The sequence below is a fragment of the Danio rerio genome, chromosome 18 (genome assembly GCF_049306965.1).
Source record: "Danio rerio strain Tuebingen ecotype United States chromosome 18, GRCz12tu, whole genome shotgun sequence".
NCBI lineage: Eukaryota > Metazoa > Chordata > Actinopteri > Cypriniformes > Danionidae > Danio > Danio rerio.
In genome coordinates this window covers 25350557-25367072 of record NC_133193.1, presented here as the reverse complement: position 1 = coordinate 25367072, position 16516 = coordinate 25350557, and the positions used below count along the sequence as shown (strand labels likewise).

General features: G+C 39.0%; 1 protein-coding gene across 6 annotated transcripts in view; it reads left to right on the top strand.

Moving 5' to 3' along the window:
* nr2f2 (nuclear receptor subfamily 2, group F, member 2) overlaps nt 1–16516 on the top strand; it is a 154872-nt gene that overhangs the window by 79736 nt on the left and 58620 nt on the right. For 2 of the 6 annotated variants that reach the window (XM_073928858.1, XM_073928863.1), the window contains one exon: nt 10435–10507. The exons of the other annotated variants lie outside the window; for them this stretch is intronic. The gene's annotated coding sequence lies outside the window, so the exon portion shown is untranslated. The remainder of the gene's footprint in view (nt 1–10434; nt 10508–16516) is intronic. 6 annotated transcript variants of the gene reach the window in all.

Sequence of the window (16516 nt, the reverse complement as noted above, 5' to 3'; positions counted from 1 at the left end):
TGAACATTATTAACAACTTTATTACCTGTTATTCGCAGCCCATGCTGGTTTAGTTCACTAAAGTAGACATCATTGGCAGGCACGCATCCTCTTGGTAGTAAACAAACAGTGCTTCAACTCGTGTGATTCGTGGCCATGAATATGTCATTACATTAAATGACATTTTTGGGTGAGTTATACCTTATAAATACAGTATGTGACAATTTTGACACCATTTGGAGGTGTCCATGTTGCTGAGCAACGTATATAAAGCAGTGTGAAGACTTGTGCGACCGCCTTTGCGCTTCTTTCCTGAACTTTTATAATTGGCTGAATTGTAGAAAAGCATAATTAAGATCGTGTGTAGTGTTAAATCAAGATCATGTTTTTTTTTTTTTTTTTTAATCGTGCAGCTCTACTATACTGTCCTCTTTTGTGCTTTTTTAGAAATTTTCCACTTGTGGCTTTGCTTCATTTTGGAGTGTTTTTGACATCAAGATGGCCAGCATGGCAGTTTGATCTTTTGGATTGCCTGTTTAGTTTTTGTCCTGAAGTTCTGAAAAAAAAAGCTACCCAATCAAATACTATTATTGTATTGTTTTCATTAAGGATTTGGTTATTGAATATGAATTCAGGAATATTATGCTGGTAGTACAATTTGGCAGATTTTGTTTGCTATTATACTGCTTTTGGCTAAATCTAACTAGGTAGCACAAATTGAACAGTAAAGGTAAGTGATTATTTCCACCTGTTTGATGACATCACACATTACAACGAAAACGACAAGCATTGCTTTGTCAAGAAGAAACATAAAATGTTGCTTGTCTGTTATATGACAATGATTTAGTAGCCAAACACAGTAACTATCATAATGAATAAAAGTATTGTATTGTCTAAAGTCACCATTACCCCATTTCACGATGTGGCTTCCTGGCTTGTGTCCATTCTTGAACTATTTTACTTGTTTCCTTTACAGAAAAAAGGATTCCAGGCCAGAACGTTTAGTGCAGCTCAGACTCTAAAAACACACTTTACTCGAAAGGAGCCAGAGAGCAAGGGGCCAAAGAAATTTTGGCAATGACTGTTTATGACAGTGACATTGAGCAGTGTAATAACACTGTAAGCACAAAATTGCACTTTATTGCTCTGTATGTCTAAAAATGTGAAAATATGTGGAAGAGAGTGACACGTGTTGCAAGAAAGCAAGTGAATCAAAAGTATCAGTTGTATTTTATCTTTAAAAAATGCACTACAATCACTATGAACAGCAGAACTAAAGTGCAAAAATAGAGCGTTTTGCTCACAGCAATAAGGTTGCTGGTTTAAGCCCCGGCTGGGTCAGTTGGCATTTCTGTGTGGAGTTTGCATGTTCTTCCGTGTTCGTATGGGTTTCTTCTGGATGCTCCTGTTTCCCCCACAGTCCAAAGACATGCGCTATAGGAGAATTGAATAAGCTAAATTGTCCATAGTGTATGTCCTGGTCCTCCAGGTTGGAGCATTAAGCGTTATGGCTAGTATGGTGCGGCTAAATATCAATTTTGATATAAATGGCCCTGGGAGGAAGCAAAGTCCCTTTAAGGCAAGTCATTTTCAGCATCCATCTTTGAAACGCCTCTCGGGCAGTATGCTCTGGCATTCTGTTTGAATGGGGATCCATCAAATCATCAAATTCTTCAAAATTGCTTGCCAAGCTGACAATTTAATTTCATATTAGGAATCATTAATAAAATTAAACAACTGTCTATTTACTTTTATTTCTAAATGTCCAAATTTCACACAATCTGCAGAATCTCATGTCTGGTCCAAGCCCCTGAGTATCATCCCAGAGTATCGTCAGTCTATAGCAATTGATGATTGACTCCTGTACTCGAAGGCGGGCTTTTTTAACATGTAGTGATGGATGATTGGCTCCTGTACTAGTAGACGGGGCTTTATTTACCATATTGAAAGTTAAGGCCCATAAACACTGGGATGCTTTTTGCTCGCATTTTCCGTCAACGTTTAACACCTCGTGACTAAATAAAGGGCGCAAATGTGATTGTGCACACCAATGTGCAAAATGCCAGGTGTAAAAGCGTCATTTTTTAAGAAATGCCTCATGTTCGTTTTTTTGTTTTGACGTGCCGTGTCAAAATCTTTTCCACCAATCAGATTGCTATAGTTTTGATGATATATCATCAAATTCAGATTCATCACCAATCAGATTGCCACTTTTGTTCACGTGTATGAAGCTGCTGAAGTTACAGTAAACAGCACTTGGAGGCGCTCAAGCACAAAACTATCAATGCGAGCGCTTATTAAAGAAGATGCCCAGAGGCGATATGAACGTGGAGCTGCTTATTGCACTGGTGAACAATAATCATTTCTTCATCTCTAGAGCTGGAGCTGCTACTTGAACCATCCATAACAACAAGTGTGTCAACTTTTCTGTCTTCTGTGTTACAAGCGAGTGTGAGAAGCTTAAAGTTGTGTAGTTCCATCTAACGTCAAGGAGTGTTTTTGCATACTCTTCTGCTCGATGCCAGTGAAAATCGCTTGGGTTTGAATCTGGAAAACTTCTCGAAAAACGCTGACCATAAACACAAACGCACACGTGCATGGGCCTCTACACTTTTCCCTATTCAAAAAGATACAAGTTTTTGGAGTAAGTAAGAATAAGTATATTCTGGTATAACAGCATTACATCATCATTTGTTCCACAAATCTGTGCAAAATCACAGCTTTTGCTTCTGACAATATCGATTTTGCCTGAAAACAGACGCTGGCTCCAGGATGTGAACCATTCTGGTGAAAAAGAGGTGTCTGACTCTGAATTTTCATCCTCTGCGCCCCAACCATTGAAGCCTTTCACCAGACAGAAATTGAAGTTTCCTTTGGTCCACCATATGCATGCAGCCAAGTCAATTTAGTTGGGAGCCTTAACGATAGAATTAGACTGTAATCCTCTTTAAGCTTCACTATGCTCTTGACATCATGGAAAGAGGTCTGCAAAGCCAATGTCATCATTTGATGTTGCTTAACTGTTTCACTGACACTTTGGATACCAACTATATGATTTGCACACAGCGAGGAGCAGTATGGTCAGAGACTTTCCATGCACCATGAAAGGAAGAAAGTGCTCTAAATTGTTGGATACTGCTCATTTATGTAGCATTCATTTCATGTAGTAGGAAATAGGGCTGCACAATATATCGTTTTGGCATAGATATCACGATGTGTGTGTCCGCAATAGTCACAGCGCAGGATATGCAATGTTAAGTTAGGATTATAGTCGATCAACAATTGAGTATACATTAGATTTGTGGAGTTATTGATATGTATAACTATAGTTTCTTTTTTTAAGTTTGATTGCATAAATGCAACCCAAGCTCATTTTAAAAACGTAGTCCCGCTGACGTTTCTGGAGACAGCGGAATACGTCCCGGCAGATACGTACGGCCGCGTTTATTTTTTTCAAGCGAACGCTGCGGGGCGGTGTGACGCTGTTCCCTATCGCGCTTGCCGGCCAGCCGGCCGACCGCTTACCTCCTTGTGGAGGGCTTCCCCGCAGCAACCCGTTTGTCCACTCAGCTCACCGTGTACGTCGGCAGGCTCGAGATGCAGAGAGGTGTCGACCACGTCGATCGGTTTCGAGTCCGAGGAAGAGCGGTTGCAGCGATCAGGTAAAACAAAAACAGAATCCCAAAAATGAAGTAATTTTCGTAACGGGTGAAATCCGAAAACGCAGTAAAAAAACACAAAAAAAAACAGGGCTTTTCTTTTTTTTGGACGGCTTTGTAAACTGTTGCTCGGGTTTAGGGAAGCGAGCGGGCGGGCGCGTCAATCAGTAAAAACTCACAAGAGGCGTTTGAGATGCGAAAAAGCACACAACAGCGGCCTCTCGCGGATTTGCAAAAACAAAAACTGCAGCCATACGTACCTGCCGGGACGTATTCCGCGGTCTCCAGAAACGTCCGCGGGACTACGTTTCCACAATGAGCCTGGGTTGCATAAATGTGCACCACACATGCAACCACAGGTGCATACCAACATATTATCAAATAAGCAAAATGAAAGAAGCATATTACTGGTCACAGTTTGACACAGACAAGTTGATGCCAAACCAGCTCTGATGCTGATTGCCTCTGTCCTGGATCCGAGTCATAAACAGCTCTGTTTATTTGCACAATTGGAGAAAGAAGCTGCATAACAAAAGTTTCTGAACTGTGCTCTGCTTTGGAAACAAGCTGGCCACAAGTCTGTGTTTTCTCTACATCAGAGTTAAACAAATAGGCTGTAGCTTTTATGATTTAGTGTACAACCAATGACTAATGACTTCTATAAAAATGTTGACAGAGGTTTGTGATATAGGACTTACAGCAGAGTATTCATTAAATGCATGTTTTCCGTGTAACGATCGATTTGAGGTATTCTGCTATATTTATTTGATAGAAGAAAAGAAAAACATTGGAAAAAAAACAGCCAGTTTAAAAGGATTTAGTCAGTGTTTTTCTTTTGTAATCTACATTTCTAATTTAAATGAAAAATATCTAGAGCAGCACTATTTATATTATTTTTATGTAGATTATTCTTTTTTCTATAATGTTGAAAACACTGCATGTGCGTGAAGATGTTCTGTTGTTATGTTCTGTTTGCTGCTGTTCACGTGTTAAAATAAATAAAACAAAATAGACACGTTAAATATATATTTTTAAAATGAAACCATAATTTAAAATTATTCTGATCGTTTAACGTCTACTATTCAGTTATTGACCGGCAGTTGTCTATTGGAAAATTAACCAAAACGAGCATCCCTGATGCAAAGCATTCGTGCACAATAACGTAAAACATTTGTAAATTGAATAAAGAAAATTTTACTTCAAATTAATTACCTAAAATTACTTAAAATAATTTTTATTAAATGTTACTATCTAATGTTACTTCTAAAAATATGTTTTTTTTCCAGTTAAATTGCCTAAAATCTGTAAAGCAAGGCACATGTAAGCCTGTTTTAATGGTGTGAATTGGTATGAATTAGTGTGAATAGGTATTAAATTAATATGAATTGTTTAACTTGATATTTAGGCAAAATCCTCACAACACTGAGATTTGTTTTATTTTTATTATTGTCTTGGATTTTGATTGAATAAATGAATATGATGCTACTGTCAGTAGCATCAAACTGTACTAAATTTGTAGAAAACAATGAAACAGTATTTACACCACTACATCAGGATTTTGCTCTATCACACATGGACTTTTAATTCACTGATCCCATGAATAATTAGTACCTGTTTAAACCTTAACATTCTCCTTTCATAATAAAAAAAGTATGTTTTGGGAAATAAATGATAAAAAGCATGTTTTGTGTTATATTAAAGTTAATTGTATTCAATATAATAGGGTTGTGAATCTTTTATTACTAGGTTTTCATCTTTTGAGTTTCTAGCAATAAATAAACTTTGATTCAGATTGTATTTTTTTCTGTCCCTAGTTTATTTTTCTTCACAAATACAAAGCATCAACAAAACAATGTAATGACACCATTCACATCCCAAAAGGGTGTCCTGTCCTTCTATATGACATTGAATAAGTCCAGGACACAAGTACGATACATCACAGACGGCCTGCCAACTATAAACTATGATCACATGACCCAGCCCACCCCCACCTCCAATATTGGCTGTGTCCTCTGAACTTTGACAATAGGTTTAAAGTGTGTGCTGTTTTTGTAAGTGCAACATAAATCCAGTAAATTTCACCCACCCCATTTTGCTATTGATTGTAATACCTTGGGAATCGCTGGGAAATGTGTCCCCTTTCTGTACTACAATTCATGTTTTTGCAGTCCTCTTCATCACTCTGTCACATGTATTATTTATTAAATTACTTTATTTAGGAACATTTTTAACTTTCAAAACATTCTTGAAAATGGCAGCTTTTTCTGTGTAATTCAGGTCATATGCTACATAGCATCACTGTTGAATGGATACCCAACACATTCAATAGATTGCTCTTTTTTTAGAATCAATCAATTTCCAATAGATTGCAAACTCAAATGGAGCACAACCAGCACATTTTGTTTTTATCAACTTACAGGGTATAACGTTTATAGCTATTTGGGTGCTCAGATTTTCCTGTCCTTAAATACATCTGGCCAAAACCACCTGTTTTAAATAATGAAGTGCTATGCAAAAGCTCTTTAATAGAGTACTGGCTATGACTGGATGGCAAATACTAGACAAAGAAAATAAAATCATATCACAAACAAATAACTTATTAATTTAATAAAGCACTACTTATTCAAACCAGATCTTTATTTACTCTGGCATTGCAAACAAGCATAGACACTTCATTGGCCCATTTTCATGTGTTATCACTATGCATTTTCAATCATTCCTTGCATTGCAAAACATACATATATGGTCCATACTACCGACATGGTATTAGTAAGCTATCCAATCACGTGTGGCTATGCATTACTATTTCCACCTGGAATTAAGTGTTCAAATATGTATATTGTGGTTACTTGTGTTTGGATTTAGTTGATACCATTCTTTCTCATTTCATAACATTTATATCAGTTTTAAGGGAACAATCAATGTGATGAACAAGTAACAATGATCAAATTCATGTTGAGCAGTTTGAGCAAGTATGAAAGCAAGAAAACTGTGAATTTAATTCCAAAACCACTTATTTTGGTACAATAAGCTGTAGCAAAGTAATATTTATCACAACAAATCCCATTACTCTCACATAATTGTTCAGTAGTCAAAAAGTAGGTGCTATTTTGCCATGGTTTAATCGCAGTCCACCTCATGAGCATCTACTGTATGCAACCAATATGATCAAAATCATTTTTGACTGCCTTTAGAAGCAGTTGAAAGTGCACAGGCTGTGACATCCACTTGTGATGTATTGACAAAAACACTTTTTCCACTTAGTAATACGACACAGTATGGTATGGGTCGGTACAGGTCACCTTTATCAGGCTTCCCTTTTCACAGCCAAAGTAAAGCTGTACAGGTTGTTCACATATCATGTGAGATGCAATCTCACAAAACAGATGCTTTAGACACATACATACTTGTCTAAAAATGTTTATTACTAACCTTTCTATGAACAGGATTTGATTATAACTGCTGATCGATGTTAGGGCGAAATACCCTATACTGTAACGTCTGCAATTATACTAAATAAATAAATGCAACATATATGAACACATACCCTTATATTCTCCGATATGTTAGCAATTACAGAAAAACTACGCACAACATACATTTAGTTCTTATGTGGGTTTAAATACGACATGTAACAAATTGCCCAGTCAATGGCAGTTTGTTCATGGTTTAGGATGATGAAACAATCAATTGCTCCTTTGTTTTTTCTGGCTTCTGCTTTGATTTTTGCTTCACTCTCGCGTTTGTCAGTTTCTTAAAGGATCGGATGTCAGAAGCACTTCAACAATCACGCACACATTATTACCATCAGCTCAAGAAGTTTGTTATTTCAAATATAGAGAACGAAAAAGCAAAACTGCTCACGCTTTAGGCATTGTAAATAACTAATGGGCACAGAGTAGATTATGCTCTTCTTGTCTTTGTGGCTGAACATTAAGATGATGACAAGTTTTGTTTAAGCTCGGGACCATGGCTAATTGTTATATGTATATATTATTACGGTGACATCTTGGCTGTGTATTTAAAAATGGTGCATTCTTTGTTTTCATTCTTCTGCTTTTGCACGAGCTAGTGACGGATCTCTGTAAAATAATTGAGTTCAGCTGCGTATCTTGCTCCGCCTTTTGGTACCCTTTTGTTGTGCTAGGTACCCTTCTGAATGGGTACCCAAAAAGTGGTATAGTACAGTTCATGTTTTGGTACCTTTTGACAGTGGAAACTGCCATAAAATTGTACCGAACCATACTGTACTGTACCACTCAGTGGAAACATGCCATTATAGGCCTGTTTTATTCTCTTAATGAGTTATGGCTGTGTTTTGGGCATACCGTGAATTAAACCTCAGTCTAATCTCCAATTCCATTTGAGAGTGTGTTGCAGTTGCACCAAGTGGATTTGCTGTTTGTTGGACAGACTTTATAAGCATGAAAAACTGAAAATGTCTCTTGGACAGCTCATGGACAAGGTTTTGACCATCTACAGAACAAGTCAGAATTTAATCAGGGGTCGCCACAGCGGAAAGAACCGACAACTTATCCAGCCTATGTTTTACGCAGCGGATGCCCTTCTAGCCGCACCCCAACACTGAAAAACACTGATACACCCTCATGTCTTTGGACTTGTGGTGGAAACTGGAGCATGCGAAGGGAAACCCTCGCATTATGGGGAGAACATGCAAACACCACACAGAAATGCCAGCTGACCCAGCAGAGGCTCAAACCAGTGACCTACTTGCTGTGAGGTGATTGTGCTACCCTTTGCCACCGTGACGTCCTGTTTTTTTTATTTTCGTATAGTAAATAATATTTGGGGTGATGCAGTGGCGCAGTAGGTAGTGCTGTTGCCTCACAGCAAGAAGGTTGCTGGTTCGAGCCTCAGCTGGGTCAGTTGGCATTTCTGTGTGGAGCTTGCATGTTATCCCTACGTTATTGTGGGTTTCCTTTGGGTGCTCCGGTTTCCACCAGTACAAAGACCTACAGTACAGGTGAATTAGGAAGGCTAAATTGTCCATAGTGTATGAGTGTGTGTGGATGTTTCCCAGTGATGGGTTGCAGCTGGAAGGGCATCCGCTGCGTAAAACATATGCTGGATAAGTTGGCGGTTCATTCCGCTGTGGTGACCCCAGATTAATAAAGGGACTAAGACGAAAAGAAAATGAATGAATGAATGAATATATAATATTTGTTTACAATTTAATCTTTTATTTTAATTATATAAATATAAATGTTTTTGTGTGCTGCTGCATATCCCTGTGTGCGTAATAAGCAAACTGTATGCATAGGTAAAAAAAAAAAAAAAAAAAAAAACTTTAAAAAGCCATTGACTAAGGACCAGCTTTTAGTTGGTCAGCGGTGCTGTCTATTTGCAGTTGCCTCAACACAGTAACGCACCAACAATGTGCCTTAACACAGCTCCTTTTCAGACTAGCATGCTCATTGGCACACAAATAAGTGCAAATGCATTTGCTATTTAATAAACATGACACACAATTTGAAAAAGAGACCTGCAATGGGCTGAAATAAAAAGTGAAAAAACAAAGTGCATTTTGCTCATGGCAGCACATTGCACAAGCTCTATAATAGTCCCCATAAACTTATGTGTTCAATGGAGTTTTGAGACTCAGTCACAAGCACTTTCGTTGGTTGAACATTTGTAGAACCCACAAACAACCATTCAAGTGCCCAAAAACATTGATTTATGACAAAAAAAACAACAACAACATGCTGATGAACAGATGAGCGGAATCTGCGTGCAGATCATATCCGCATCTGACTGTAAACTGGACGGTGCGCAGAGGTCTCTGTACCCCACCGCCAGTGCAAGCTCCATTTCAGGAATGCAAATGCCTCGGGCTCTGACAGCCTGTGATTTATCTCCTCATCTATCCTTGCACACATCTGCCTTTGCCCTTGTGTCTGCCTGTTGCTCATTCCTCCTTCCCTCCCTCCGTCCCTCCCTCCCTCTCCCAGGGGGCCAGGGACTCCCCTGCCTGCCCTCCGAGTTCGCCCAGGGCAGCGTTACAGCCGTCAGTGACCCTGCCACCCACCACTCCTCACCCGCCATCCTGCCAGGGTCAGACGGTGCAGTGGCAGGATAAGAGGTCCCTTCTCCCGGAGGAGAGCGGCTCTGAACTGCCACAACGCCGGTGTGAGTCTGCGAGCCTCTGCCACTGCAGCCCGCTAAGTGCTTTACAGTACAGCATGAAAACACAAGTGACCTAATAACCACACTCGCTCTCTGTCAACAAGGATTACGCTCTGCCTGGAGTAAGAGGAGGCTGCTGGCAGGCTGGCTAGCGCTCTCTCTGTGTATGTGTGTGTGTGTGCGAGAGTTTGTGTGTGTGTGGACAAACAGAGATGCAGGTTAGTTCTTCTGAAAGAGCTGCAGGAGAGCATCACACAAACTGCAGCAGGGCCGTCCCAACGGAACGCTCCCAAAACCCCCCGTCTAAAAGCTTTAAACAACTGCTTACAATTCCACAGCGTCTGCACTGCTCCTCTCTCAACAGGCAAGGACGTCTGCGGGCTCCGCTGTTTGTCTCATCTTCGTGGCCTCTGGCCCCGCACGCAAACACACACACGCTGGTGCTTCTCGAAAACTGAGCCCCCTACACCTCGCGCGCCACCCCACCCTGATTTCTCATTTACTAGTCCACACTTGTGCGTGGGCTGCTGAGAAATGGACGCCTGGTGTGAGGTCAGGTGTGATTCATCACGCTGCGTCTGGGCGAAGAGTTGACATTCGTAAAGGCACTCGCTCTGCTGCCATTGTAATTGAGTCTCCTTGTCTTTTCTAGGACACTAGCAAATATAACTATGTCAGGACGCCTCACAGCTATATATTACCCAGCTCAGCGAGAGAGACAAAGGGTGAGTTATCATTCGGGCACCAGATAGGGAGAGGGAGGGAGGCACATCTGGACATCTGCAAGGTGGGGTTTTGAGGGCTGAGGTCTGGGGCAAGGAAGATTTTATTATTTTTTTTTTTTTAACACTTGATGGGTCGTTCCGATAAATGAAACTGAAATGATCGCTCTATGTGTATTTTTGATTGGTTGTCTCAGTTTTTTTCTTATACATTTTATAAAATTTAGTTTCTTATTATTTAAAATATACACGTTTACAAGTATTGATATAAAAATGTAAATATTAAATGTTTAAAATAAATGTAATTAGTATAGTTAGAGCTGCATTTTAACATCAATATCACAATATACACATCCGCTATAGACCTATTGCAAAGATATGTGATGTTAAGTCTGAATTATAGATGACTAGGAGCTACAGAATTGTATTGTATCACTGTATTTATGTGGAATTTATGCAACAAAAGTTTTTCTTACTTGAAATTTTTGTCCTTGTTTCTTGTCCAAAAATCACCATTTCAAAGAAAACAAGAGGATTTAACCTAACCCACTGGCAGGTAATTTTGCTTGTTTTAAGGAAAAACTCTTAATTTTGTCTTATTTGTCTTATTTGAATTTTAAAACAACACATATTTTACATGACAGCTATAGAAAACGAAAGCAAAATCTGGGACATGTTAGGCGATTTAGAAATCCTGGCTGAATGCATTTTAAGTCTCAAATAGAGGACATGTCCAGGAAAAAAGAGGATGTATTGTCACCCTAAATAATGAGCTGGGTCAGTCTATTTAGTAAAAGGTTTTCTTCGTGTGTCCTCGCGCTCATCTCTAAGCGACAACCAAAGTCAGATGTCCAGCTCGTCTCTGAAGTCTAAAGCAGCAGAGCACCCGAGTGTATGGAGTTTCTCATGCACACAGAACCGGGCCGCTGAGGTAAAGTCTTATATGTGGGGAGCGCTGGTGTTGAATTGGGTATCACACTGGATGAACAACAATATGCCATGACCGAATTGCAATGTAAAGGTTTTAAATGAGGTTCGCATGGTGTGCGGTTCGTCGCCATTCGGTGCCATGCGTTGCTTAGCAGCATATACTAAACAATGTAACTTAAAGATCGCTTGACGTGAAGTAAATAAACCAGTAGAGATGTGCCGTTGTTGATCGCGTCAGCTTGTGACCGTTACAATATATTTCAATCTTAATACACCATAACTTAGTGTGATGAGCATTTTAAATCTTAAAGAGACTTTGCTGGTAAGCAGTGTTGTGATCACGTGGGCTTTGCATGCTGGCTCTGGACGCTGCTTGATAGAATAGCTGTAACGGAGTTTAGAGCGAATCGGACCGCTTACATTGGAGATTTTTAACGCAGTCCGATATAATTTTTTGGACTGATATCGGACGAATTTCTGATTTCAATTCGGATCGGGACTTTTTTTTTTTTTTTTTTTTTGCAAAGTGCAAAGTGATAAACAATTTTTGCATTATGATTATACCTGAATACTGTTACACACACCCAAAAAACATATAATAGTGCTATTCAACTATCGTGTGAAACTGTATTTACATTTGCAAAATTTATTACAGGTAAATAAAATATCGCATATATCATGCAGCACTAAATATATTACTTTTTGATGGTTTTAGATCATTTTTTTCCCTGATTGATCAAAAACAAATACTTACATTGTTACAGATACAGATATTTTCCACAAAAAATAAGATGCAGAACTACTAATACTACCACTCCTAATATTAAAAATTATACTAATGTCACAGTCACCAGTGATCTAGCCCATGCAGATCGCTGGAGAACTACAAGTCTGCTGGTATATGGGCTACGAGATCTAGTTATGCAACACACACACCTGCTCCAAGTCTCCATTAATTACACAGCTTATGCTGTTTATGGACTGTTATCACACCACATATATAGACGGCTTACTTTGAGACTCTCATTGCTGTGTCTTGTGAACATTACGATGTATTTTCCTTGCCTTGCCTTTCGTGTTTTTGAACCTTGCTTCTTTTGTTTGTTCACATTGCTTGCTGCCTGCCTTTTGACTATCTGCCTGTTTATCGACCACGACTCCAGATTGCCCGTATACATCTGTTTTCTCCTTTGCGTGACCTGCGTTTGGATCCGCTCTCCCTGTTATAAGCATTCCCCTCCACATTACAAATAATAGCACATTCTTAAAAATAATGGTTTCAACATAATGTCATCATTTCTCCAAAAATGTTTAGCATACAGTTCCTGAATTAATATTTTTTTATAAATTAAACTACATTTAAAAAATTAATAAAACAATTTCCATGCACAATAAAGGTTCTTCCTTAAACCATCACTTTTAAGGGCCTATTATATTTAGGAATGCATTCAGAACTAACTGAAAATCATGTGACAGTGAAAACTAGAGTAATGGAGGCTAAAAATCCAGCTTTTCTACCATGTGATTATTTTACATATTGCATATAATAAAACAGACCCTGCAGGCACTGGACATCAACATGACAACATATTGACTTTGTACCCTGACGTACCCCAAAGTCATGGGGACGTTGGATTTTGTTTGGAAATGAAAATCGGGTTGACGTCAGAACCCAACTTCAGGCCGACGTCAATGTCCAACGTCCATCTTAAGATCAACCAAATATCAATGTCTAATCATGTTACACCTTGAAATTACCACTATGACATCTATCAGACGTTGGATTTTGCCCACTCTTCAACACAACCTAAAATCAGCCAAATATCAACATAGTTTGACATCGTTATTGGATGTCAAAATAACGTTGTCCGTAGACGCTGACTAGACATTGAATTTTGGTCACCTTACATCATAACCTACTGTAAATCTAACCTAATATTAACGTCTTATGATGCTGTGTGCTGGCTGGAAAATGAAATTCTTTCACTCACCAAACTTTTTTTTATTGTTATGTTGTATGTAAAGGAAGCAAATGCAATGATTTAAAAGCTAAAAATTGACATTGCAATGAATAAAGGCCAATTAAAATAAATATGAATAGTATTGCTCACTATATTGGCCATGGAAAATATGTGGAATTTTTTAGTTCATTTACAGATTGTTAAAACATTGAGATCTGTGTACTGTGCGATCATAAGGTCTCTTACTTAGAAGAAGAAAAAAAACCATTTGATTTTATGTCAAATGTTTACATCTACATTTGACAGGTACTTTTTTCCTTAGCTTTCACATTGCATTCAGGATATACATTCTTTTCATCAGTTCATGCAAGGCCTTGGCTTATATTCTACTGCTTGAGCTGCCTGAATGGCCTATGTGAATGCCCAATTTTTGTAAACAGATCTCATTTGTGTTTTTTTTTTCCTGCACAAAGCCAACAGTTATTATTTTTACCTTATGATATGTACAGTACATTCGTGAAGAATTTTTTTTTTTTCCCATTCAGCCGTTGACCCTCAGCTTGAATTCAGAAATATTTTTTGTGCTGTTTTCACACGCTTTCACAGACTTTTACAAACGTACTCTCGCTAGGTCAAGACCACAGCTGGGTCATGAAGTGAAAAAAAAGGGAAAAAGTAAGAAAGAAATCAGGTCTGTGTTGACATTCATGGGGCAAAGGGCCTGCGCACATTTGCAGAGGTCATCGGAAAGTAAACACCTATTAATGGTTACCTGCTTGACGAACAGATAAGCAGGTCACGGTAATGATTAAGCCACAGCTCGCTGGGTTACAGGCCATGTGTGCACAAAAGCATGCTGGGCGAATGCAGGTTGGTGCTAAAGAAACAAATAGTAATGGTTATAGGACAACAGCCTTTGAGCTGTGATGTATCACAGCATCGAGAGACACATACACACACCTGCAAGAGCAGTAAAAAACACACTTGTCAACAGCCATCAGCACATTCATGCAGGTACTGTATTGTGGGTGGTTTGTTGACTGTACAGTGCAGGTTAGAGCGAGAGAGAAACAAGGAGAGGGGGGGTGAGAGAGAGATAGAGAAAGAACGAAAGAAAAGAAGAAAAAAAAAACGCTCAAGTTCACAAGGTCATTTCCAGCCCAGGGATAAAGTAAACTGAGCGAAACTGCACAAGCTGCAACTTATCAGCCCGCCTGCATGCCAGAGCTTTCTCCTCTCTCTCTCTGTGTGTGTGTTATAATGTGTGCATTTCACAAAACAAAACAGAACATGATGATCGCTTCTGCTTCAAGTGCTTGTATCTTTCTCCGCTCAAAAACTGTAATCACAAACTTTCTCATGATTCACGCTATTCATAGAAATCTGGGATTTTCACAAAATGTAATTAGGAATTAGACTTTTTGAACCTCTCTATTTGGAATGATTCTTAAGATTGTGTCCTTGAAGGAAACAAATATTCATTTTTTCCGCCCCTCAATAAACCGTTATCTTGGTTTAGCGCATTCATCAAATTGTATGAGCTGATCAAGCATTTCCAGTGCATAACGTTATCTTAATGAACAAAATCTTAAGACTTAATGAAAACAGATATTCAAGGCTGCTTGAAAGGACACGGGCAATTCATTTTCTTTTTTTTTTTTTTTTTTTTTTTCTTTTTTTTTTGTCCCTGGTCGTCTAAAATGTTCATGAGCATGATGAACATCATGAAAATGTGTTTTTATATAAATAAATTAGTAGTTAAAATATGTCGAGCTCTCGCGCTAGATATTTACACTCGAATTCTCCCTATAAACACACTCCCCCCAAAAAAGCTATTTGACCTTTTTTCCATCAATTACTTGGAGATGTGGGTGTGAATTGTGGACACGCGGAAATTCCAGACCTAATCGAAGTAACACTTTGCCATTTCAACTGGAGCTTTTAACATTGTGAAAAGTGCACCACACTCCTAAATACTTCAAAATGTTGTTAATGTTTCTATAAATGGGTGGAATTTAATTGTTTGTTTACCCCCGCTGCTTTCTGGAGGTCATTTATTGCTTTTAATTGGTCTCCTATAATGTACTGTCACCGCATATTCTGCTAAAGCCGGCTTTTCTCAAGAGTGCTTTAAGTAAATCTCTGCTATTTGGTATCTATCGCTGTGCTAATTCCAAAGGTCAGGGGTAACCGTCGCAACTCGGGTTGTGTTAATTAAGAAATGAGAGGATTTCACTGGTCACCATCCTTCAAGCTGCATATAATAATAGAAACCTCCCTTGAAATGGCACTAAAAACATACTTCAGCTAGAGTAAGGAAATATAAATGTCAGAAACCCTTGCGTAAATAACTAGGAGTGGGAGAGCTGTCTATCTCACCCCGAAAAAAAAAAAAAAAAAAACCCGGAGAGAAGGGTCATCTGGTTTCCATTAGAAAGATAAAATGGTTCACTTGGAGCCTTTTACCAGCCTCTTTGTTTCTGGGAGGCGTCCATGCTTCTCTCTCCATCATCAGCCAGTTGACACAACATTAAAGGCTTCAAACGGCCAAGTCGGACCCCTTAATCAAAAACTAATTGTAATAGATATTGGAGGAGTGCTAACACTCTGACCGCTCGGGCTGGTATCAGTGGTCCAGAGCTGGAGATACTATTAAACACAACACAGACCTGATAGCTGCCACAAGGTAGAAAGAAGAACAAGAAGCAGAAGAGGAGGGAAAGTGCTAAGTGCTACATATGGCTGAAAAGAAACATGCCCTGTGAAACCGCACTTCTCAAGATAAGTTTACCTCCATCCTGTCAAGCTGTGTTAGTTAGCAGCAAAAAAAGGAATTTGAAAACAAAACTTGAAAGTGGTCCCATCGAGACGGTCGGGAACAAGGCTGAAAGGCCAGGAGAAAATGTCAGTTTGGGCAAAACATACACCCGATCGGCCTTTGAGTCTTATCAGTCCCTGGAGGATCTGTCCATATTCTTTTCCTCAAAATATTTCGGGGAGAGATCTCTGGAGGATGATGACACATTTCTTGGGGTTTATTTTTACAAGTGTGCATTTCTAAAAATGGACGCATGTCATTTCTGTGAACTTTCTGAGATATGAGATTCAGCTGATGTCTTGT